We start from the raw sequence: 24931 nt of genomic DNA, 5'->3' as shown, positions 1-24931 counted from the left end.
CTAACTGACTGCGATCTCGACCCCGTCACCAGTGAGGTCAGGTACATGCGACTGACTGCGATCTGTATCCTGTCACCAGTGAGGTCAGGTACATGCGACTGACTGCGATCTCTACCCCGTCACCAGTGAGGTCAGGTACATGCGACTGACTGCGATCTGTATCCTGCCACCAGTGAGGTCAGGTACATGTGACTGACTGCGATCTGTATTCTGTCACCAGTGAGGTCAGAGACATGCGACTGATTGCGATCTGTATTCTGTCACTAGTGAGGTCAGGTACATGCAGCTGACTGCGATCTGTATATGTCACCAGTGAGGTCAGGTACATGCAACTGACTGTGATCTCTACCCCGTCACCAGTGAGGTCAGGTACATGCAGCTGACTGCGATCTGTATATGTCACCAGTGAGGTCAGGTACATGCAACTGACTGCGATCTCTACCCCGTCACCAGTAAGGTCAGGTACATGCGACTGACTGCAATCTCTACCCCGTCACCAGTGAGGTCAGACATGCGACTAACTGCGATCTCTACCCCGTCTCCAGTTAGGTCAGGTACATGCGACTGACTGCGATCTCTACCCCGTCACCAGTGAGGTCAGGTACATGCGACTGATTGCGATCTGTATTTTGTCACCAGTGAGGTTCGGTACATGCGACTACCTGCAATCTCTACCCCGTCACCAGTGAGGTCAGGTACATGCGACTGATTGCGATCTGTATTCTGTCACCAGTGAGGTCAGGTACATGCGACTGACTGCGATCTCTACCCCGTCACCAGTGAGGTCAGGTACATGCGACTGATTGCGATCTGTATTCTGTCACCAGTGAGGTCAGGTACATGCAGCTGACTGCGATCTGTATATGTCACCAGTGAGGTCAGGTACATGCAACTGACTGCGATCTCTACCCCGTCACCAGTAAGGTCAGGTACATGCGACTGACTGCAATCTCTACCCCGTCACCAGTGAGGTCAGGTACATGCGACTGACTGCGATCTCTACCCCGTCACCAGTGAGGTCAGGTACATGCGACTGACTGCGATCTCTACCCCGTCACCAGTGAGGTCAGGTACATGCGACTGATTGCGATCTGTATTTTGTCACCAGTGAGGTTAGGTACATGCGACTGACTGCAATCTCTACCCCGTCACCAGTGAGGTCAGGTACATGCGACTGACTGCATTCTCTACCCCGTCACCAGTGAGGTCAGGTACATGCGACTGACTGCAATCTCTACCCCGTCACCAGTGAGGTCAGGTACATGCGACTGATTGCGATCTGTATTCTGTCACCAGTGAGGTCAGGTACATGCGACTGACTGCGATCTCTACCCCGTCACCAGTGAGGTCAGGTACATGCGACTGACTGCGATCTCTACCCCATCACCAGTGAGGTCAGGTACATGCGACTGACTGCGATCTGTATCCTGTCACCAGTGAGGTCAGATACATGCGACTGATTGCGATCTGTATTCTGTCACCAGTGAGGTCAGAGACATGCGACTGACTGTGATCTGTATCCTGTCACCAGTGAGGTCAGAGACATGCAACTGACTGCGATCTCTACCCCGTCACCAGTGAGGTCAGGTACATGCGACTGACTGCGATCTCTACCCCGTCACCAGTGAGGTCAGGTACATGCGACTGACTGCGATCTCTACCCCGTCACCAGTGAGGTCAGAGACATGCGACTAACAAGCAATCTTTATGCTGGACAGCAGCAGCAGCCGAGCAGGTTTGGCTTTTTTGCTTGTTTGGTTGCGGTTCGGTGTGTCCTGGTATTATGGCCGCTCTGTAGCCGTGGACCTTGCGTATCCTGGACCACGTCTGTTGGAAGGTGACACGACTGATGTGGCTGTGTAAGGAAACCATTGAGTTTAGGCCGAGTGTTCCCTATAGCCGGGAGCTGCGGCCCATGAATAAATGATGAGGAGGAGGGTGTTGTTAGTTATTTCTACATAAGAGGATTCCGCACACGGCGATTTGTTTCCACGTGACTCATGAGATATATATATATCTCTATATATACAGTATATATGTGGTTTGTAGACCGAAGCTAGGAATGTAACAGGGAGCCGAGGGATCGGAAACTGGTCTCCTTGTGAAGCTCCCTCCAGGAGTGTGCGGAGGGGAGCAGGGCCGGGGTGAGGCGGGGGGCTGGGCGGCTCCGGGTATTAAGTATCACTCCTGTCTCCTATACAGCCCCCCGCCGCCCCCTCCTGATGCTTTCCATACATATTCATTGCAGCCTTGTGTATGTGCGTTAATACACAGTAACCAGAGACCAGGCAGAGCGTTCACCGCGATCAGCGGCAGATCGGAGGTGGTGGCAGCACAGACGCGCAGATCCTCCTGTGTACACAATGATGTGCAGTCGCCCCCTGCTGTAATCGGGCTGATGTGCAGTCGCCCCCTGCTGTAATCGGGCTGATGTGCAGTCGCCCCCTGCTGTAATCGGGCTGATGTGCAGTCGCCCCCTGCTGTAATCGGGCTGATGTGCAGTCGCCCCCTGCTGTAATCTGGTTGATGTGCAGTCGCCCCCTGCTGTAATCTGGCTGATGTGCAGTCGCCCCCTGCTGTAATCTGGCTGTTGTGCAGTCGCCTCCTGCTGTAATCGGGCTGATGTGCAGTCGCCCCCTGCTGTAATCGGGCTGATGTGCAGTCGCCCCCTGCTGTAATCTGGCTGATGTGCAGTCGCCTCCTGCTGTAATCGGGCTGATGTGCAGTCGCCCCCTGCTGTAATCGGGCTGATGTGCAGTCGCCCCCTGCTGTATTCTGGTTGATGTGCAGTCGCCCCCTGCTGTATTCTGGTTGATGTGCAGTCGCCCCCTGCTGTATTCTGGTTGATGTGCAGTCGCCCCCTGCTGTATTCTGGTTGATGTGCAGTCGCCCCCTGCTGTATTCTGGTTGATGTGAAGTCGCCCCCTGCTGTATTCTGGTTGATGTGCAGTCGCCCCCTGCTGTATTCTGGTTGATGTGCAGTCGCCCCCTGCTGTATTCTGGTTGATGTGCAGTCGCCCCCTGCTGTAATCGGGCTGATGTGCAGTCGCCCCCTGCTGTAATCTGGTTGATGTGCAGTCGCCCCCTGCTGTATTCTGGTTGATGTGCAGTCGCCCCCTGCTGTATTCTGGTTGATGTGCAGTCGCCCCCTGCTGTATTCTGGTTGATGGGATGAATACAAATCCAATGGTTTTCAGAATCCGCAGATGGTGTTTAATTTGGTGCATTGTAAGTGCCGCCATCTCTGCCGTGTTATCCGCTCCTCTATGGTGAATGATTGTGTCGCAGATCCGAGCTCACTATGGCGCACACCTATCGCCGTCACGGGGCAGGTCGCATCATTTGCACACCGCGTTTAACATTGGGGTCATTTTAATACTTAAAGGGATGCAACTGTCCGACTGTGTGATGATTGTGAGTGCTTACGCCTGACTCCCTGGGACGGCTCCATTGCTCTATAGACTGAAGATTGAGTAGCTTATAATAATAGGATCCTCTGGGCTGTGCGGATCAGAAGGCCTTGCTGTGTCTTTCCCATTTCATTTTGTACCCCTCAGGAGGCTGAAGCCGGACCACCAGGTGTCACAGCAGAGCGCCCCCCACTGCTGCCTCCAAAGAACGCCCCATGCCGCCAGTGTTTGAGAGCGCCCCCTGCCACCAGTGTTTGAGAGCGTCCCCTGCCGCCAGTGTTTGAGAGCGCCTCCTGCCGCCAGTGTTTGAGAGCGCCTCCTGCCGCCAGTGTTTGAGAGCGCCCCCTGCCGCCAGTGTTTGAGAGCGCCCCCTGCCGCCAGTGTTTGAGAGCGCCCCCTGCCGCCAGTGTTTGAGAGCGCCTCCTGCCGTCAGTGTTTGAGAGCGCCCCCTGCCGCCAGTGATTGAGAGCGTCCCCTGCCGCCAGTGTTTGAGAGCGCCTCCTGCCGCCAGTGTTTGAGAGCGCCTCCTGCCGCCAGTGTTTGAGAGCGCCCCCTGCCGCCAGTGTTTGAGAGCGCCTCCTGCCGTCAGTGTTTGAGAGCGCCCCCTGCCGCCAGTGATTGAGAGCGTCCCCTGCCGCCAATGTTTGAGAGCGCCTCCTGCCGCCAGTGATTGAGAGCGCTCCCTGCCGCCAGTGTTTGAGAGCGCCCCCTGCCGCCAGTGTTTGAGAGCGCCCCCTGCCGCCAGTGTTTGAGAGCGCCCCCTGCCGCCAGTGATTGAGAGCGCCCCCTGCCGCCATTGATTGAGAGCACTCCCTGCTGCTGAGAGACAGCGCCCCCTGCCGCCAGTGATTGAGAGCGCCCCCTGCCGCCATTGATTGAGAGCGCTCCCTGCTGCTGATAGACAGCGCCCCCTGCTGTTGATCCAGAGTCACTGATCCAGAGAACACCCAATGTTGCATCCAATGATTGCTGCTGCGGGTCACTGACTGCAGGGAGAGGGGTATGAGGGTGCAGACATGCAGGGCGCCATTTATAGGTGGCAGCGGAGGAGGACGGGACAGACGAGCCATACAGGACGGTGCAGCTCCTCCACTCCCAGTGGACGCTCAGACCTGTAAGACCAGAAATCAGTAAAGTGATGACGGACTGAAGAGCGAGATACGGGTCTGTCATCCCGAACACCAGCCGCGTCCTGTACACTGTGCGTTGTGGAGGGACGGGGTCAACATGGTGGGATTCCCCTATACTACAAGGTACATGGCGGGGATTCCCCTATACTACAAGTTACACAGGGGCGTCCCCTATACTACAAGGTAAACGGGGGGCATCCCCTATACTACTAGATAAACGGGGGGATCCCCTATACTACAAGGTACACAGGGGCTTCCCCTATACTACAAGACATGGGGGGGATTCCCCTATACTACAAGATAAACGGGGGGATCCCCTATACTACAAGGTACACGGGCTTCCCCTATACTACAAGGTACATGGGGGGATTCCCCTATATTACAAGATAAACGGGGGGATCCCCTATACTAAAAGGTGCACAAGGGTGTCCCCTATAACTGCTACAAGGTAAAAGGGGGGCGTCCCCTATAACTGCTACAAGGGGGGCGTCCCCTATACTACATTGTACACGGGGTGTCCCCTATACTACAAGGTGCTAGGGGGGCGTCCCCTATGCTACATTGTACACGGGGCGTCCCTTATACTACATTGTACACGGGGGTGTCCCTTATACTACATTGTACACGGGGGCGTCCCTTATACTACATTGTACACGGGGGCGTCCCCTATACTACATTGTACACGGGGGCGTCCCCTATACTACATTGTACACGGGGGCGTCCCCTATACTACATTGTACACGGGGGCGTCCCTTATACTACATTGTACACGGGGGCGTCCCCTATACTACATTGTACACGGGGCGTCCCTTATACTACATTGTACACGGGGGCGTCCCTTATACTACATTGTACACGGGGGTGTCCCTTATACTACATTGTACACGGGGTGTCCCCTATACTACATTGTATACGGGGCCGTCCCCTATACTACATTGTACACGGGGGCGTCCCCTATACTACATTGTACACGGGGGCGTCCCTTATACTACATTGTACACGGGGGCGTCCCTTATACTACATTGTACACGGGGGCGTCCCCTATACTACATTGTACACGGGGGCGTCCCCTATACTACATTGTACACGGGGGCGTCCCTTATACTACATTGTACACGGGGGTGTCCCTTATACTACATTGTACACGGGGCGTCCCTTATACTACATTGTACACGGGGGTGTCCCTTATACTACATTGTACACGGGGGCGTCCCTTATACTACATTGTACACGGGGGCGTCCCCTATACTACATTGTACACGGGGGCGTCCCCTATACTACATTGTACACGGGGGCGTCCCTTATACTACATTGTACACGGGGGCGTCCCTTATACTACATTGTACACGGGGGTGTCCCTTATACTACATTGTACACGGGGTGTCCCCTATACTACATTGTACACGGGGGCGTCCCCTATACTACATTGTACACGGGGGCGTCCCCTATACTACATTGTGCACGGGGGCGTCCCTTATACTACATTGTACACGGGGCCGTCCCCTATAATACATTGTACACGGGGGCATCCCTTATACTACATTGTACACGGGGGCGTCCCTTATACTACATTGTACACGGGGGCGTCCCCTATACTACATTGTACACGGGGGCGTCCCTTATACTACATTGTACACGGGGGCGTCCCTTATACTACATTGTACACGGGGGCGTCCCCTATACTACATTGTACACGGGGGCGTCCCCTATACTACATTGTACACGGGGGCGTCCCTTATACTACATTGTGCACGGGGGTGTCCCCTATACTACATTGTACACGGGGGCGTCCCCTATACTACATTGTGCACGGGGGCGTCCCCTATACTACATTGTACACGGGGGCGTCCCTTATACTACATTGTACACGGGGGCGTCCCTTATACTACATTGTACACGGGGGCGTCCCTTATACTACATTGTGCACGGGGGTGTCCCCTATACTACATTGTACACGGGGTGTCCCCTATACTACATTGTACACGGGGGCGTCCCTTATACTACATTGTACACGGGGGTGTCCCTTATACTACATTGTACACGGGGCCGTCCCTTATACTACATTGTACACGGGGCGTCTCCTATACTACATTGTATACGGGGCCGTCCCTTATACTACATTGTACACGGGGCGTCTCCTATACTACATTGTACACGGGGGTGTCCCTTATACTACATTGTATACGGGGCCGTCCCTTATACTACATTGTACACGGGGCCGTCCCTTATACTACATTGTACACGGGGGTGTCCCCTATACTACATTGTACACGGGGCCGTCCCTTATACTACATTGTACACGGGGGTGTCCCCTATACTACATTGTACACGGGGGTGTCCCTTATACTACATTGTATACGGGGCCGTCCCTTATACTACATTGTACACGGGGCCGTCCCTTATACTACATTGTACACGGGGGTGTCCCCTATACTACATTGTACACGGGGGCGTCCCTTATACTACATTGTACATGGGGGTGTCCCTTATACTACATTGTACACGGGGCCGTCTCCTATACTACATTGTGCACGGGGGCGTCCCTTATACTACATTGTACACGGGGCCGTCCCTTATACTACATTGTACACGGGGGTGTCCCTTATACTACATTGTATACGGGGCCGTCCCTTATACTACATTGTACACGGGGGCGTCCCTTATACTACATTGTACATGGGGGCGTCCCTTATACTACATTGTACACGGGGGCGTCCCTTATACTACATTGTACACGGGGCGTCTCCTATACTACATTGTACACGGGGGTGTCCCTTATACTACATTGTATACGGGGCCGTCCCTTATACTACATTGTACACGGGGGCGTCCCTTATACTACATTGTACACGGGGCGTCCCTTATACTACATTGTACACGGGGGCGTCCCCTATACTACATTGTGCACGGGGGCGTCCCCTATACTACATTGTACACGGGGGCGTCCCCTATACTACATTGTACACGGGGCGTCCCTTATACTACATTGTACATGGGGGCGTCCCTTATACTACATTGTGCACGGGGCGTCCCTTATACTACATTGTGCACAGGGGCGTCCCCTATACTACATTGTACACGGGGCGTCCCTTATACTACATTGTACACGGGGGCGTCCCTTATACTACATTGTACACGGGGGCGTCCCTTATACTACATTGTACACGGGGGCGTCCCCTATACTACATTGTACACGGGGGCGTCCCCTATACTACATTGTACACGGAGGTGTCACTTACACTACATGGTACACGGGGGCGTCCCTTATACTACATGGTACACGGGGGCGTCCCTTATACTACATTGTGCACGGGGGCGTCCCCTATGCTACATTGTACACGGGGGCGTCCCTTATACTACATTGTACACGGGGGCGTCCCTTATACTACATTGTACACGGGGGCGTCCCTTATACTACATTGTACACGGGGCGTCCCTTATACTACATTGTACACGGGGGCGTCCCTTATACTACATTGTACACGGGGGCGTCCCTTATACTACATTGTTCACGGGGGCGTCCCTTATACTACATTGTACACGGGGGCGTCCCTTATACTACATTGTACATGGGGGCGTCCCTTATACTACATTGTACACGGGGGCGTCCCTTATACTACATTGTACACGGGGGCGTCCCCTATACTACATTGTGCACGGGGCGTCCCTTATACTACATTGTGCACGGGGCGTCCCTTATACTACATTGTACACGGGGGCGTCCCTTATACTACATTGTACACGGGGGCGTCCCCTATACTACATTGTGCATGGGGGCGTCCCTTATACTACATTGTACACGGGGGCGTCCCCTATACTACATTGTACACGGGGTGTCCCCTATAACTGGTGATTAGTTGGGTGCCATGTCGGTTATATTGGCGGACACCTTGCCCTTGTAGCACTATAGCCCCCCCTACACCCGTCCCTGCTGGGACCCCCTAGTGGTAGGACATGGGGTGCGGTCTGTGGGCCCGTTGTGTTAGAGCTGATGTTATTCCTCCCCCCATCACTGCCCGCTCATCTGCTTCCCATTAGGATCCAGGATCTGGCTGTGTTCTTCATCCTCACCGAGCAGTTTATGGCTTCATTGATTAGAGATGCGGCCCTTCCTCCTCCTCCTCCTCCTCCTCCTCCTATGTGTTACATTCTTCTGTTCTGTAGAATCACTGAACATTCTGCCCTGGACACCATTACACAACTAGACCGAGAATGTGCTGAGGGACTGTCAGGATTCCCTGATCTGCGGCAGCTGCAAAACTACAACTCCCAGCATGCCCTGAAAGCTGAAGGCTCTAGATACTGCAGATGCATGCTGGGAGTTGTAGTTCTTCAGCAGCTGGAGAGGTTGAGGATCACTGCTCTAGATGCTGAAGTTGCTCAGGACATGCTGGGAGTTGTAGTTCTTGAGTAGCTGGAGAGCCACATGTTGAGGATCACGACTCTAGGTGCTGCAGTTGCATGCTGGGAGTTGTAGTTCTTCAGCAGCTGGAGAGGTTGAGGATCATGACTCTAGGTGCTGCAGTTGCATGCTGGGAGTTGTGGTTCTTTAGCAGCTGGACAGGTTGAGGATCACGACTCTAGGTGCTGCAGTTGCATGCTGGGAGTTGTGGTTCTTTAGCAGCTGGACAGGTTGAGGATCATGACTCTAGGTGCTGCAGTTGCATGCTGGGAGTTGTGGTTCTTTAGCAGCTGGACAGGTTGAGGATCACGACTCTAGGTGCTGCAGTTGCATGCTGGGAGTTGTGGTTCTTCAGTAGCTGGAGAGCCACATGTTGAGGATCACGACTCTAGGTGCTGCAGTTGCATGCTGGGAGTTGTGGTTCTTCAGCAGCTGGAGAGGTTGAGGATCATGACTCTAGGTGCTGCAGTTGCATGCTGGGAGTTGTGGTTCTTCAGCAGCTGGAGAGGTTGAGGATCATGACTCTAGGTGCTGCAGTTGCATGCTGGGAGTTGTGGTTCTTCAGCAGCTGGAGAGGTTGAGGATCACTACTAGGTGCTGCAGTTGCATGCTGGGAGTTGTAGTTCTACAGTAGCTGGAGAGGTTGAGGATCACGACTCTAGGTGCTGCAGTTGCATGCTGGGAGTTGTGGTTCTTCAGCAGCTGGAGAGGTTGAGGATCACTGCTCTAGATGCTGCTGGGAGTTTTGCAGCAGTTGGTTTGTGGTCGCAGACCGGTGTCCTTCGCTCACACACATGTAGGGTTCATGAACTTGGAGAGGAAGGTGTGAGCGGGTGATGGATCTCATCGTACCCTTAGGCTTTGGGAATGAGCTGGTGGGAGCAGTGAGGCATTATGGGGCCGCGCTGTGTGTTGTATACATGAGACGGATTGGTGTAGACATGTAGCATGCAGAGACGTTCACATACACGTTTGCCATTGTTTGGAGTTTTCTTCAGATGCTGATCCTGTGCACCGAGCGCTCCGGCTCACTCCGCTATCCTATCCGGCAGATGTGCAGGGGTGTCCATGGCCTATCCCCAGGAGAGATCAGAAATAGCCGCTCAGTGGCAGGCCGACTCACCCATTCAACTTAAAGGGGAATTCTGAAAGCTATGGAGATTTGTAAATTACTTCTATACAGTCTGCAGTTTTCCAGTACTTATCAGCTGCTGTATGTCCTGCAGGAAGTGGTGTATTCTCTCCAGTGTGATACAGCGCTCTCTGCTGCCACCTCTGTCCATGTCAGGAACTGTCCAGAGCAGCAGCAAATCCCCATAGAAAACCTCTCCTGCTCTGGACAGTTCCTGACATGGCCAGAGGTGGCAGCAGAGAGCGCGGTGTCAGACTGCAGACAATACACCTGTACGTTAAAAAAATGGCCGTGTTTCGATCCATTTTTCATTTGACTTCCATTGTAAAAAAACAAACAAAACAGAAACAAACACAAATGAATCTGTTTTTCCATCCTGTTTTTTTTCCACAAAAAAAGATGAAAAAACGGACAGCAACAATGTAGTGTGAACACAGCCTGATCGGCTCTGTGCAGATGCTGGCGGTGGGAAGGTCGGGGCTGTATGCAGGGTTCCTGGGGGGGGGGGGGGGGGGGGGGGGGGGGCTGTATACAGGGTTACAGGGGCTGTATACAGGGTTACGGGGGGCTGTGTGCAGGGTTACGGGGGGCTGTGTGGAGGGTTACGGGGGGCTGTGTGCAGGGTTATGGGGGCGCTCTATACAGGGTTACGGGGGGCTGTGTGCAGGGTTACGGGGGGCTGTGTGCAGGGTTCCTGGGGGGGGCTGTATACAGGGTTACGGGGGCTGTGTGCAGGGTTATGGGGGGGCTGTGTGCAGGGTTATGGGGGGGCGGTGTGCAGGGTTACGGGGGGCGGTGTGCAGGGTTATGGGGGGCTGTATACAGGGTTACGGGGGGCTGTGTGCAGGGTTATGGGGGGCTGTATACAGGGTTACGGGGGGCTGTGTGCAGGGTTACGGGGGGCTGTGTGCAGGGTTCCTAGGGGGGGCTGTATACAGGGTTACAGGGGCTGTATACAGGGTTACAGGGGCTGTATACAGGGTTACAGGGGGCTGTGTGCAGGGTTATGGGGGGCTGTGTGCAGGCTTACGGGGGGCTGTGTGCAGGGTTCCTGGGGGGGCTGTATACAGGGTTATGGGGGGCTGTATACAGGGTTACGGGGGGCTGTGTGCAGGGTTACGGGGGTCTGTATAAAGGGTTACGGGGGGCTGTGTGCAGGGTTCCTGGGGGGGGCTGTATACAGGGTTACGGGGGGCTGTGTGCAGGGTTATGGGGGGCTGTATAAAGGGTTACGGGGGCTGTGTGCAGGGTTCCTGGGGGGGGCTGTATACAGGGTTACGGGGGGCTGTGCAGGGTTACGGGGGGCTGTGCAGGGTTATGGGGGGCTGTATAAAGGGTTATGGGGGTCTGTGTTGTGGTGTAGATCTCAATGCTGGTAGTAGTAGTGAGCGGCTCTGTGCAGTTGTTGGCGATGGGAGGGCAGGGGGGTTGTATACAGGGTTCCTGGGGGGCTATGTGCAGGGTTCCTGGGGGGGCTATGTGCAGGGTTCCTGGGGGGGCTATGTGCAGGGTTCCTGGGGGGGCTATGTGCAGGGTTCCTTGGGGGCTATGTGCAGGGTTCCTGGGGGGCTGTGTGCAGGGTTCCTGGGGGGGCTATGTGCAGGGTTCCTGGGGGGCTATGTGCAGGGTTCCTGGGGGGGGGGGCTATGTGCAGGGTTCCTGGGGGTGCTATGTGCAGGGTTCCTGGGGGGCTATGTGCAGGGTTCCTGGGGGGGGGGGGGCTATGTGCAGGGTTCCTGGGGGGGCTATGTGCAGGGTTCCTGGGGGGGCTGTGTGCAGGGTTCCTGGGGGGGGCTGTGTGCAGGGTTCCTGGGGGGGGCTGTGTGCAGGGTTCCTGGGGGGGCTGTGTGCAGGGTTCCTGGGGGGCTGTGTTGCGGTATAGATCTCGTTGCTGGTAGTAGTAGTGAGCGGCTCTGTACAGATGTTGGCGGTGGGAGGGCCGGGGTTGGGCTTGGCTGGGAACTTATCTGATTCCTCTTGTCACATCTCCTCCAGGAAACCTGCACACTCTCTCTAGCCATCAGCTGTTGTGTTTAACCCCTGGCTGCTCTGCTGGTATTCAGGCGGCCTCAGCAGCTCACACCTCCAGGCGGCTTTCTTACCCTGCAGGGAGCTGTGGTTCAGATCTGCGGAGCCGGCCCTGGGTAAGTGCTGATGATCTGCGCTCGGCTGCTGTACATGAAACCTGTATACACTATTGTCTTCCAGGAGAGGATCAGCTGCAGATCAGCCACATGGCAGGAAGTTTTAGCAGTTCTAGGGCTTTACCTGTAAGTGAGCATGCTGCCTGACCTGTCCTGAAAACCGGATCCAGTGTTACGGGGTCCTGCGGACCAGATCCAGTGTTACGGGGTCCTGCGGACCAGATCCAGTGTTACGGGGTCCTGCGGACCAGATCCAGTGTTACGGGGTCCTGCGGACCAGATCCAGTTTTACGGGGTCTTGCGGACCAGATCCAGTGTTACGGGTTCTGTGGACCGGATCCAGTGTTACGGGGTCCTGCGGACCAGATCCAGTGTTACGGGGTCCTGCGGACCAGATCCAGTGTTACGGGGTCCTGCGAATTGGATCCAGTGTTACGGGGTCCTGCGAATTGGATCCAGTGTTACGGAGTCCTTTGGATCCGATCCAGTGTTATGACATCCCGTAGACCGGATCCAGTGTTACAGGGTCCCGCTGACTGGATCCATTGGGAATCCTTGAGACTTTTTCTATAATGTCGGTGACCGCCTGACTGTGCTGAATGGTTGGTATAAGGCCCTCTTGTCTTTGTGGACACTTACAGATCCCCCAGCGATGGTTGTCAGTGTTGTTCTCGGCAGCAGGGAGGTGTAACGCTCCGGTGAGGTCCATGCGGCATATAGATTGTGGACCTATAGATTGTGTGTTCGGGGCGCCGGGTCACGGCTCGCACATCTCCCTTGTGTTGTCATGGGAACACGCCACTAATGGGAAATGGATGTTGCTGCCACTTGTTCTGCCTTCTTGCTGATCGGCAGCCACAATAGAGCGTGACCTCGAGGAAACACATCCCTGCGCACATTCACTCAACACTTCTGTGCTATGAGGCGGGGAGGGGGCGCGGGGTGACGGGAGGTGGCTGCATGACCAGACATGATGCACCGCACCAAAGGCCAATGTGAGGCGGGTTCTGCGGGAATATCGGCCCATGCGGACAGGATCATCTATCACAGTTGTCCGCACATTAGACAGCGGTCCTGACTGGTTCTGTACAGCCCGTTCTACCTCACCCAGTGATGTCTATAGGATTAGGATCTGGGGACTGTGAGGCCAAGGAAGGGAGAGAACTCTCTGTCCTGTTCCTAGAGCCAATCCATGACTATATGCCCCTTGTGGGTGATGCCAGAGGGGAAAGAGACGCCAAGGAGTAGATAATCCCTACTGTCCACACAGCCATGCCAGCCTGTGCAGAAACCATCATTGTCCCCCATGATCCTAACTATATATCATATATCTCCAGCACCAAGACATTACATCATATGTGACTGATATCAGCCGCTCCTCTTATAACGCTCCAGTACTGATATAACCAGAGACATTACATCATATGTGACTGATATCAGCCGCTCCTCTTATAACGCTCCAGTACTGATATAACCTATTACATCATATGTGACTGATATCAGCCGCTCCTCTTATAACGCTCCAGCACTGATATAACCTCCTATTACATCATATGTGACTGATATCAGCCGCTCCTCTTATAACGCTCCAGTACTGATATAACCTATTACATCATATGTGACTGATATCAGCCGCTCCTCTTATAACGCTCCAGCACTGATATAACCTCCTATTACATCATATGTGACTGATATCAGCCGCTCCTCTTATAACGCTCCAGTACTGATATAACCTCCTATTACATCATATGTGACTGATATCAGCCGCTCCTCTTATAACGCTCCAGTACTGATATAACCTCCTATTACATCATATGTGACTGATATCAGCCGCTCCTCTTATAACGCTCCAGTACTGATATAACCTCCTATTACATCATATGTGACTGATATCAGCTGCTCCTCTTATAACGCTCCAGTACTGATATAACCTCCAGACATTACATCATATGTGACTGATATCAGCCGCTCCTCTTATAACGCTCCAGTACTGATATAACCTCCTATTACATCTTATGTGACTGATATCAGCTGCTCCTCTTATAACGCTCCAGTACTGATATAACCTCCTATTACATTATATGTGACTGATATCAGCCGCTCCTCTTATAACGCTCCAGCACTGATATAACCTCCTATTACATCATATGTGACTGATATCAGCCGCTCCTCTTATAACGCTCCAGTACTGATATAACCTCCAGACATTACATCATATGTGACTGATATCAGCCGCTCCTCTTATAACGCTCCAGTACTGATATAACTAGAGACATTACATCATATGTGACTGATATCAGCCGCTCCTCTTATAACGCTCCAGCACTGATATAACCTCCAGATATTACATCATATGTGACTGATATCAGCCGCTCCTCTTATAACGCTCTAGTACTGATATAACCTCCAGATATTACATCATATGTGACTGATATCAGCCGATCCTCTTATAACGCTCCAGTACTGATATAACCTCCAGATATTACATCATATGTGACTGATATCAGCCGCTCCTCTTATAACGCTCCAGTACTGATATAACCTCCTATTACATCATATGTGACTGATATCAGCCGCTCCTCTTATAACGCTCCAGTACTGATATAACCTATTACATCATATGTGACTGATATCAGCCACTCCTCTTATAACGCTCCAGCACTGATATAACCTCCTATTACATCATATGTGACTGATATCAGCCGCTCCTCTTATAACGCTCCAGTACTGATATAACCTCCAGACATGACATCATATGTGACTGATATCAGCCGCTCCTCTTATAACGCTCCAGCACTGATATAACCTCCTATTACATCATATGTGACTGATATCAGCAGCTTCTCTTATAACGCTCCAGCACTGATATAACCTCCAGATATTACATCCTATGTGACTGATATCAGCCGCTCCTCTTATAACGCTCCAGTACTGATATAACCTCCTATTACATCATATGTGACTGATATCAGCCGCTCCTCTTATAACGCTCCAGCACTGATATAACCTCCTATTACATCATATGTGACTGATATCAGCCGCTCCTCTTATAACGCTCCAGCACTGATATAACCTCCTATTACATCATATGTGACTGATATCAGCCGCTCCTCTTATAACGCTCCAGTACTGATATAACCTCCAGACATGACATCATATGTGACTGATATCAGCCGCTCCTCTTATAACGCTCCAGCACTGATATAACCTCCTATTACATCATATGTGACTGATATCAGCAGCTTCTCTTATAACGCTCCAGCACTGATATAACCTCCAGATATTACATCCTATGTGACTGATATCAGCCGCTCCTCTTATAACGCTCCAGTACTGATATAACCTCCTATTACATCATATGTGACTGATATCAGCCGCTCCTCTTATAACGCTCCAGTACTGATATAACCTCCTATTACATCATATGTGACTGATATCAGCCGCTCCTCTTATAACGCTCCAGTACTGATATAACCTCCTATTACATCATATGTGACTGATATCAGCCGCTCCTATTATAACGCTCCAGTACTGATATAACCTACTATTACATCCTATGTGACTGATATCAGCCGCTCCTCTTATAACGCTCCAGCACTGATATACATTATGGGAGTATTAGGCGAGTGGTGACGATTTGTCACTGTGTGAAATGTCGCAGTGACTCAGGATAGACATAGGAAGAGGTGAATGATGAGCTCCAGGACATGCTGCAACATGTAGTTCCACGATCTCCTCCTGAGCAGCCCCTCCATCATACACAGTAAGAAGCAGCATCTGCTCTTTACACGTAGATTTCGCTATGCGACGCCGTCCGATGAAACATATGGATGGATGTCATGGTGAACCGCGCTTTTCCGTATATTTGCATTTATTAATATAAGCACCAGCTGTCACCTTCCTTTGGTGACTGGGATGTCATTAGAGCGCCCCTAGTGGCCGTGCTGTAGGATGGCATGCTCGCTTGCCATGTCCATCACTCCCACAGTATCCTGGTGATATTACAGGCAGGAACCATATGTGTCGGGGGGAAAGGCAGTGACCAGGTCTGGACGCACAGGGTGTACAGCGCCCTCTTCTGGTTGGTTTGATGGAACCAGGATCTGCGATTAGCCATAGAAAGAGAAGAGACTTGTAATGAATGATGAGATAAATTAAAGGGGTACTCTGGCGAAAATCTTATCAGCTGCTGTATGTCCTGCAGGTAGTGATGTATTCTCTCCAGTCTGACACAGTGCTCTCTGCTGCCACCTCTGTCCATGTCAGGAACTGTCCAGAGCAGGAGAGGTTTTCTATGGGGATTTGCTACTGCTCTGGACAGTTCCTGACATGGACAGAGGTGGCAGCAGAGAGCAGTGTGTCACACTGGAGAGAATACACCACTTCCTGCAGGACATACAGCAGCTGATAAGTACTGAAATACTGGATATTTTTACATAGAAGTAAAATACAAATCTATACAACATTCTGAAACCAGTTGATTTGAAAGAAAAAGATGTTCCCTGGAGTGCCCCTTTAATGTCCCCGTCCGTGGTTCTCCTGCTAGGGATGAACTGTAACTCCCATCATGCCCTGACAGCTGAACGCAGTGATCTCCAACCCTGTGGCTCTACAGCTCCCATCATGCCTCACAGCTGACGGCCTTATGCACAACCTTCTTGCTCTGTATCCATAGGGTCTGCGCTGCCCTCAGAGGTCCTGGGGTTACAGCTCACGCGGCAGCTTGTTGTATGTTACACGTGGAGATGCTTGCGCTGCGTTCCAGTAAATCCCCATGATGCTTTGCTCAGAGTTCTTATGGAAATGAACACTCTGGTGATTCATAGCGACCACTAAGAATAAAATATGTATGAGGGAACGTTCCTAGATATGTGTAACGCTGGAGCAATGGCGTCCGCCGCCAGTGTAACCGTACAGATTGCTACGTGCACACAGGGCTGAAAAATAAGTCAATCAATATCTATCAAATCATCCCAAATTTTTGGTCTTTTTCAACACAAAACCAGGATTATCTATGCGGAAACCGGAGATCTCACTTTTGTTTATTTTTATTTAGCCCATAAAATTTTATGGCCAAAAATCAGCATGTTGTGCATTGTCAGGCGGTTCTATGCTGATAGCAATGGATGATGATGATATGGACGTAGAACAGGCGGATTCTGCACATAGACCGACCATGAGATGCAGTGCAGTGTGAACAGAGCCCAAGTCGTCCTCCTGTGTTGGGATGGTCCTGACCTGCAGAATGCTTCCTGTGCTCCCCCAGTCTGCAGGTGGCCGTCTGTTCCCAGTGTTGGGATGGTCCTGACCTGCAGAATGCTTCCTGTGCTCCCCCAGTCTGCAGGTGGCCGTCTGTTCCCAGTGTTGGGATGGTCCTGACCTGCAGAATGCTTCCTGTGCTCCCCCAGTCTGCAGGTGGCCGTCTGTTCCCAGTGTTGGGATGGTCCTGACCTGCAGAATGCTTCCTGTGCTCCCCCAGTCTGCAGGTGGCCGTCTGTTCCCAGTGTTGGGATGGTCCTGACCTGCAGAATGCTTCCTGTGCTCCCCCAGTCTGCAGGTGGCCGTCTGTTCCCAGTGTTGGGATGGTCCTGACCTGCAGAATGCTTCCTGTGCTCTCCCAGCTGGTCCCAGTCTGCAGGTGGCCGTCTGTGCCCAGTGTTGGGATGGTCCTGACCTGCAGAATGCTTCCTGTGCTCTCCCAGCTGGTCCCAGTCTGCAGGTGGCCGTCTGTGCCCAGTGTTGGGATGGTCCTGACCTGCAGAATGCTTCCTGTGCTCCCCCAGTCTGCAGGTGGCCGTCTGTGCCCAGTGTTGGGATGGTCCTGACCTGCAGAATGCTTCCTGTGCTCCCCCAGTCTGCAGGTGGCCGTCTGTTCCCAGTGTTGGGATGGTCCTGACCTGCAGAATGCTTCCTGTGCTCCCCCAGTCTGCAGGTGGCCGTCTGTTCCCAGTGTTGGGATGGTCCTGACCTGCAGAATGCTTCCTGTGCTCCCCCAGTCTGCAGGTGGCCGTCTGTTCCCAGTGTTGGGATGGTCCTGACCTGCAGAATGCTTCCTGTGCTCCCCCAGTCTGCAGGTGGCCGTCTGTTCCCAGTGTTGGGATGGTCCTGACCTGCAGAATGCTTCCTGTGCTCCCCCAGTCTGCAGGTGGCCGTCTGTTCCCAGTGTTGGGATGGTCCTGACCTGCCCAATGCTTCCTGTGCTCTCCCAGCTGGTCCCAGTCTGCAGGTGGCCGTCTGTTCCCAGTGTTGGGATGGTCCTGACCTGCAGAATGCTTCCTGTGCTCCCCCAGTCTGCAGGTGGCCGTCTGTTCCCAGTGTTGGGATGGTCCTGACCTGCAGAATGCTTCCTGTGCTCCCCCAGTCTGCAGGTGGCCGTCTGTTCCCAGTGTTGGGATGGTCCTGACCTGCAGAATGCTTCCTGTGCTCCCCCAGTCTGCAGGTGGCCGTCTGTTCCCAGTGTTGGGATGGTCCTGACCTGCACAATGCTTCCTGTGCTCCCCCAGTCTGCAGGTGGCCGTCTGTTCCCAGTGTTGGGATGGTCCTGACCTGCAGAATGCTTCCTGTGCTCCCCCAGTCTGCAGGTGGACGTCTGTTCCCAGTTGGCTGCCGCCTGGTGTCAGACCCCTGACGTAACTGATATGTGTTGATGGAGAGAGGGCACAGGGCGTTGTGGAGTGCCGGGGTTGCCCCAGCTCTGTTTGCCCAGCAGCACAGGTCCTCGGCTTATTTATGGTGACCCCTAACTCCGGGCCCCGGGAGGATGTTCTGGGCCACCTTCCCGGCTGTGAACTCTCCATTCCTCATTGGAGGCCTGAGCTGCAGCAATGTATCACCGCTAACCATTGTCTGGCCGCCACATTTACACCAGAGACATACACAAGCCTTCAGGTTCTGCACAATCTTATTTTCGGGATGTTTTGGATGTTGGCGCACTCTTACGGTTGTCACCGCCTTCAGCTCTGTCGTTGGCTCAACATGAGCTTCCATGAATTACATCTGTAGAGGAACGAGACCGTCTCATTCCTACAGGCGTCTGCGAACCTTTAGCCTGTCTCCATGGAAACGCTGCCTCATTACGTCTACAATAACACCGACAATGATTGCAACTTCTTCGTGCCGAGTCGCCCATTGCTTCTCCAGCCCAAAGTTACTACAGTACAAGTCATCACAGTCCTGATAACCCCCATTCAGGAGCCTGAGAAAGCAGGGTGGCAGTCGCTGAACCATCACTGATCTCCTGGAGGTTGTCACTCAGCTTTCCCCAACTAGAGGGAGCGATGGGTTCTGTGCATCCCTCCAGTACATGGAAAGCTGGATGATGTTCCTTTGGGGGGGGGGGGGCCGCAGTGGAGACCACGCCAGGTGTCCCATGAATCTTTTAGAAATGGATGAATAGAATTTGTAATAGTAGAAAAGAACGACGCAGGGACTTCGAGGGATTGTGGGACAGGATAGCTGCATCTCTGATCAGGAGATTCAAGATGTTGTGCAGCAGCTGAGGTTTCCCCGGTGTCTGTCCCTCCGCGTTGCTCCCTTTCTCGCACTCACTGGACAGGTGAATATTTTAGGTCCTTTATGTTGTGTTTCAGTAATAAGAGCCGATCGGCCACAATCTCGCTATCACTTCGGGCTGGATCGGGGAAATATTTCTCTCCATATTTGTATGCGATTCTGTGTTCGTGTTGCTCTGTGCATAAAGATGTAGATTTGTCTATTCAGCTGAAAACCATGAGAAACAGCTGCAGCTCGTCTGTTGTGTCATAGGCCGTGTTTCGGCCGTAACATGGGTTACACCAATGATGCAACAACCCCACCACCCCTGACCTCCTGCACATTGCTTGCAGCATCCTCTATATTCAGTGTGTTCCTGAAAGTGTTGTTTATTATATTTTATAGTACAAGTGATTGTAAGAAACCTTTGTAATAGGTTTTATTTGGCAAAAAAGCCTCGTTCTGTATTCAAAAAGCTGTTTTGCAGACTCCCCCCCCCCCCCCCCCCCCCCCCCGCTTATTTGTTCCTTATCAGACAAAAATGTCTTCATCACAGAGGAGCAAAGTAAAGGCAGGTTTCTGAGTCCGTTACAACCTATGGAGGTGGAGGGGCCGAGGGGGATGAGCGAGCAGGAAGAGCAGAGAAGGAGCTGTACAGTTATGTAGCACATATAACAGGATTTACAGGTCAGAAAGGTCAGTGCAGGTTTGGGAACCTGGTGAGGTAAGATTGCAGGATGATGTGCTGTGCAGGGCTGCCTTTTCTCCTCTCTGTTCTCCCTCATCCCCCTCATAGACAATAATGGACTCAGAAATCCTGCGTCTTCTGAAGTGAGGGGGGGAGGTAGGAAAACAGCTCTTTGGAGTACAGAAGGAAACTCTTTTGCTTAATAAAACCTATTACAGAGTTTCTCAAAAACGCTTGTAGTATAGATACTCATTGATTTCTAAAAAGTGACATTTGCATGACAGTGAAGGGCGCAGCATTGTTCCTCCATGTACAACATAAACTTTTCAATAAATTCATAATAAGAAGAAATGAGAAAGCTGAGCGTTCCCCCCGACCTCTGTCCCCCTCCAGTGATCCCGCACATGGGCCAGTGGGCTCCTGCAGTAGATGTAGAAAGTGTCGCTGGACTGTTCTGCAAGATTTCTTCATCAATTAATGTTCTGCTCCAGGCTGGAGTCCGCTCCGCTTCATGTGGCCAAAAATATTTCACCAGGGAAAGTTCTTTTTCGGGAAGATTGTGCTCAGCTACTGGCGGGGCATCCGCGAGCGTTCTCCAGGAGAAAGCTGAGACCCCGGCTGACAAGAAGTGCAATTCCTGAATCCGGACGTTCTAGACCAACGCCAACTATGGATGTAATGAGAAGGCTGCCTAGTCTCCCTCGCCGCCTCTTGCAACACAGATCATTTCTTTCTTTGAGTCTATGTGCTGGCGGAGTAATGGCAAATACCGCACCGCTGGGTTGTGCAAGCAAAGAAATGACAGAGAAAAAGGAGTGTAATGAGCGTGTACCATGCTGTCTGTAAGGAGAGAAGATGGCAGCCAATACTAGGGAAACGTTATACAGAGGAGCAGCCTTCTCTATTGTCCAGCACAGACGGCTCGGGATCTGGCTGCACCAGTTCTATCCCCCAGATCTTGTGCTCTGGACTTTGCTTACTCAGCTGTCATTTGCTGAGCGTCGTGTTCGTCAGTTCAGGTGTTCTCGCAGGCGTCAGTCATTGTGTCACAGATCTGTGTTGTAAGCATTGCCTCCATTCACACTTCCTGTTTTCTGCCCCGCTCACGTCACATCCCTTCCTTCATAAACCTGCGGTTAGTGCCTGCTGATTACTAAATGTCACTAAAATTAGTTTCACTGGAAAACGCAAAAAGGCAAAGAACTAATCGTCCCACATACATTAAAGGTTCGGTCGCCGACTAACACCTCAGATCCTTGTCATTGTTGGTTTGGCCAGATATGCATGGTGATCTCTGAGGAGGCAGGACGGGTGAGTAACGGCCAGACAGGTCTGGAACCAGGAGGTTATGGTCACATCCCTCCAAAAATGATTGTGGTGTTATATGTTGTCTGCCGGCACCATGTTATAGAGCCGGAGGAACAGAGACAATTCATAGTTGTAGAAAAGGTTCAGTGGAACGTGTAATTTATTGATTAAAATCTCTGCTTATTCTGGACTTAGGAGTCTAGTGGGCGGTCATTCTCAATGATTGACAACTGTCTGTGTGCATGGACCGCCCACTGGACTCGTAAAGATTTAAGTGACTCTATTACATAGAGAGTATACAAAACTATATAAGAGTCGACTCAGCTCCCCCTGCTTTATATCATGATACACGTCAGGCTGAATTTTCATTGTGACCGGTTCCCTTTAATGGCTGAATGCTCTCTGTATGTTGTCACCTACAAAGAAAGAGCAGGAATAAGTGAGATGGTTAGAGTGATACTTTACTGCCGAGTCTGACTGCACAGACAGAGCTTGTAGTCTGTTACCATGGAGACACTTGGATCAACACAGTTGCTACATTTGTATTTTGGATGCATTGGAACAAATCTACATGCACTATGTCAGCGACTTCTGAATGGTATAGGGCAGCGTTGTGTTTACGGGAGGATTTTGCTTCATCACAAGACGTAACGACTTTCTCGCTGTCTGTGAGCGGCGTGTGAAAGATAAAAAGAGATTTGTGATGAATCTTCAGGCTGAGAAGCAGCTGGAGGCGGCGGAGCAGGGATGGGGGGGTTGCTGCAGCTGTCTGTCTGCGCGGGGTTAACCTTCAGTTGGCATTTCTTATGTTACGACATATATTAGTTACGTCCGTCACCCACAGGAGCGGTGTCGCTGATGTGTAAGAATAGCACCGGGATCCCCAGACTCCAGGTCCTCATTGTGTGGGTCGCCCTGTATGGGAGAATGACAGCCGCCTCACAGATACGAGAAGGAAGTGGCGGCATCAAAGTGTAGAAAGTCAAATATTAGTCAGATTAGAGCTGGCATAGTGATAGTATAGAATAGGGAACAAGTATGATAGTGAGAGCAGACGAAGGGGGTGGTGGGGGCTGCCAGACACTAAAACTCCCAGAGCATCATAAGGAAGCAGCGCACACCAGCCAGGCCTGGACTAGAGCCCCAGCCAGCTTCTCCGATACCTACATGACTTATCGGGTGCCTGCATGGCTTATCCAGTATCTACATAACTTATCCAGTACTTTCATGGCCTACCTAGTACCTACATGTGTTATCTGGTATCTGCATGGGTTATCCAGTACCTACATTGCTTATCTGGTATCTGCATGGCTTATCTGGTGCCTTATTGGGTTATCCGGTGCCTGCATAGGTTATCTGGTAGATACATGGCTTATCTGGTGCCGCCTTGGGTTATCCGGTGCCTGCATAGGTTATCTGGTATCTGCATGGCTTATCTGGTGCCTTCTTGGGTTATCCGGTGCCTGCATAGGTTATCTGGTAGATACATGACTTTTCCAGTACTTTCATGACCTATCCATTACCTACATGACTTATCCTGTACCTTATGGCCTATCTGGTACCTACATGACTTATCCTCTACCTTCATGGCCTATCTGGTACCTACATGACTTATCCGGTACCTTTATGAACTATCCGGTGCATACATGGCCTATCTGGTACCTACATGACTTATCCGGTACCTTTATGAACTATCCGGTGCATACATGGCCTATCTGGTACTTACATGACTTATCCGGTACCTTTATGACCTATCCGGTGCATACATGGCCTATCTGGTACCTACATGACTTATCCGGTACCTTTATGACCTATCTGGTGCATACATGGCCTATCTGGTACCTACATGACTTATCCGGTACCTTTATGATCTATCCGGTGCATACATGGCCTATCTGGTACCTACATGACTTATCCGGTACCTTTATGACCTATCTGGTACCTACATGACTTATCCGATGACCTTTTCCAATCTCACACCTGAGCGCTATATTCTAGTAGATCGGCTTTGGAGCATGCGCTGGTGCTGAGGTTACGTTACAGGAGAAGTCGTGCCGTGTACGTGACAATGGGAAGATGGAGGCTTGTGGTGGTCAGTCCACAATTAGATTGACCTGTTTCCATGTCAGCGGGCCAGGAGAGCTGTCCTTACTCTCTGTACGCATGCCGCCGTCCACCCCGAACAATGGGAAGCGACTACTGTGCAAATAATCACACAGCCATGAAAGAGAGCGTCTCCATTATTAATGAGAGCGCCGTGTAAATTGTTCCATCAAACTGGATTAGTCATTTGTGTAAGGACTGTGGTGAGAACCTCGTGGATTATTAATGGCGCACGCTGCAAACATGGAGGGGAAGAGATCGTCCTATAGGAAACCCAGTGAGCGACAAACAGGAGGATCATTCTGTGATTTATACATCAGCTGCGTCTCCAGAGGACGGGAGATACGTACTGTATAGAGAGAGAGCCAAGCCAGCAGAATAGTGAGTGCAGCTCTGGGGTGTAATACAGGATGTAACTCAGGATCAGTACAGGATCAGTGATGTATGTACACAGTGACCCCACCAGCAGAATAGTGAGTGCAGCTCTGGAGTATAATACAGGATGTAACTCCGGATCAGTGTTGTATGTACACAGTGACCCCACCAGCAGAATAGTGAGTGCAGCTCTGGGGTATAATACAGGATGTGACTCAGGATCAGTAATGTAATGTATATACAGTGGCCCCACCAGCAGAATAGTGAGTGCAGCTCTGGGGTATAATACAGGATGTAACTCAGGATCAGTAATGTATGTACACAGTGACCCCACCAGCAGAATAGTGAGTGCAGCTCTGGGGTATAATACAGGATGTAACTCAGGATCAGTAATGTAATGTATATACACAGTGACCCCACCAGCAGAATAGTGAGTGCAGCTTTCGGGTATAATACAGGATGTAACTCAGGATCAGTAATATAATGTATCTACACAGTGACCCCACCAGCAGAATAGTGAGTGCAGCTCTGGGGTATAATACAGGATGTAACTCAGGATCAGTAATGTATGTACACAGTGACCCCACCAGCAGAATAGTGAGTGCAGCTCTGGGGTATAATACAGGATGTAACTCAGGATCAGTAATGTAATGTATGTACACAGTGACCCCACCAGCAGAATAGTGAGTGCAGCTCTGGGGTATAATACAGGATGTAACTCAGGATCAGTAATGTATGTACACAGTGA

At 51.7% G+C, this 24931-nt stretch overlaps 1 protein-coding gene across 8 annotated transcripts in view; it reads left to right on the top strand.

Annotated features, from left to right (window-relative positions):
- Positions 1-24931, top strand: part of RXRA (retinoid X receptor alpha) — a 193611-nt gene that overhangs the window by 109146 nt on the left and 59534 nt on the right. Inside the window, exon 1 of one of the 8 annotated variants that reach the window (XM_069943182.1) lies at positions 21629-21708. The exons of the other annotated variants lie outside the window; for them this stretch is intronic. The gene's annotated coding sequence lies outside the window, so the exon portion shown is untranslated. Of the gene's footprint in view, positions 1-21628; positions 21709-24931 lie in introns of those variants that run through there. 8 annotated transcript variants of the gene reach the window in all.

The sequence above is a fragment of the Dendropsophus ebraccatus genome, chromosome 10, assembly GCF_027789765.1.
Source record: "Dendropsophus ebraccatus isolate aDenEbr1 chromosome 10, aDenEbr1.pat, whole genome shotgun sequence".
NCBI classification, from domain to species: Eukaryota; Metazoa; Chordata; class Amphibia; order Anura; family Hylidae; genus Dendropsophus; species Dendropsophus ebraccatus.
This window is presented reverse-complemented; position numbering and strand designations above follow the sequence as displayed.